Here is a 2,006-nt window from a genome sequence, read left to right as displayed (position 1 = left end):
GGCGATGGGTATTAAAGAGGGCACGTACTGAATGGAGCACTGGGTGTTATACGCAAACAATGAATCATGAAACTCTACATCAAAAACTAATGATGTAATGTATGGTGATTAACATAACATAATAAAATAAAATTAAAAAAAAAGTCCAGCAGAATAGTCGAGATCATGGTTTCTCAACTTCAGCACTACTGATATTTTGGGCTGCCGAGTTCTTTGTTATAGGAGTTTTCTGTGCATTGTAAGATGCTTAGCTGCATCCTTGGCCTCTGTCCACCTCATGCCAGTAGCACCCCCCACCCCGCCCCTTGTTGTGATAACCAAAGACATCTTCAGATGTTGCCAAAGGTCCCCTGTGGGGCAAAACTGCCCCTGATTGGGAATCACTGGTCTAGATGGCAGGAGATTAGGGCTCGGGCCTCAGGATATTGGCAGGTATTTTCACAACCACTGTGTCAATCTATTGACTTTTAGAATAGCTGACAAAAATAAAAGTGGTTTCTTTTCCACAGGAAATTCATCATCAATGCCAAAGAACTTAATGGCCTAGAGAAAAGAGGTCTCAGAAGTAGATCATTCTGCATATTAGAAACCTCTAGAGGATACTCCAAAGCTACAGATAATGTGTTCTACACTCATTAGTCAGAAAGTGGCTGATACCAGGGTTTTTCTCCCTATCTCCCACCCCCAAATCCTATATTGCTCAACAGCCACTTTGAGTAAGGAATGCCCAATCTGTCTGCAGGCAGAGAAGCTACTCATCTGTAATTTTGCTAGGTTTGCATTCACTTTTCCAGACTTTTGTTTTTGGCAATTAGTAAAGTCGATGGGTAGAGCTTAGCCTGCCAGTGAAGAGTTATGATTTACTGAGATATGTCTTTGTCTAAAGGAGGAATCAGTGAAGTACAGCCCACTAGTTGGCTGCTTATTTTTGTAAATAGTTTTATTGGAACACAGTCATGCCCATTTGTTTATATACAGTCTCTGGCCACCCTAGAGCTCCCAAGGCAGAGGCTGTGTAGTTACAACAGAGACCATATGAACTGTAAGCCTATAATATTTATTAATATTTAAGAAAAAGCTTGCTGATCCCTGGTCTAAAGGAAAATGTGTATTCTTGTATGAAATTGTGGACTTAGATTCTCATTCTGTTGCTGGGGATGACAGATTTTCATTTTTTTTTTCACTCAGATAATTATCATTGAGTGAGTTAGGCATTGAATGACTTAGGCATGATGCTGAGTGCTTGGGATATATTAGTGAACAAGGTACAAAGAGATCTTTAGCTTCATGGAGCTTATATATTCTAGTGGTGAGTGGAGGAAGATAAGACAATAAGCAACAAAGATAATAAATTATAATAGTTAATTATAACAATAAATTATATAGTATGCTAGAAGGTGATTAAGTGCTAAAGGAAAGAGTGTAAAGCGAGAGAACTGGGATTGGAAATGCTGATGAGATACTGCAATTAAAAGAGGATAATGGTCATGCACTGCTGGTGGGAATGCAGACTGGTACAGCCACTGCAGAAAACAGTATAGAGGTTCCTCAAAAAATTAAAAAGAATTACCATACATATGATCCAGTAATTCCACTCCTGGGTATTTACCCAAAGAATCTGAAAACACTAATTTGAAAAGATACATGCACCCCTATGTTTATAGTAGCACTATTTACAATAGCAAAGTTGTGGAAGCAGCCCAAGTGTCCATCAATAGATGAATAGGATAAAGAAGAGATGATGTGTGTATATATATGTATATATATATATATATACACACACCCTTATATATAATATTCCATATTATATATATAAAATAATATATAAATTGGATATAAAATCCAATAGTATATAAATATATTATATACATATAATATAATATGGAATATTACTCAGCCATAAAAAAGAATGAAATCTTACCATTTGCAACAACATGGATAAATCTAGAGGGTATAATGCTAAGTGAAATAAGTCAGAGAAAGACAAATACCATATGGTTTCACTC

This window comes from Leptonychotes weddellii, chromosome 9 (genome assembly GCF_054177405.1).
Source record: "Leptonychotes weddellii isolate Sample4059 chromosome 9, ASM5417740v2, whole genome shotgun sequence".
NCBI lineage: Eukaryota > Metazoa > Chordata > Mammalia > Carnivora > Phocidae > Leptonychotes > Leptonychotes weddellii.
This window is presented reverse-complemented; position numbering follows the sequence as displayed.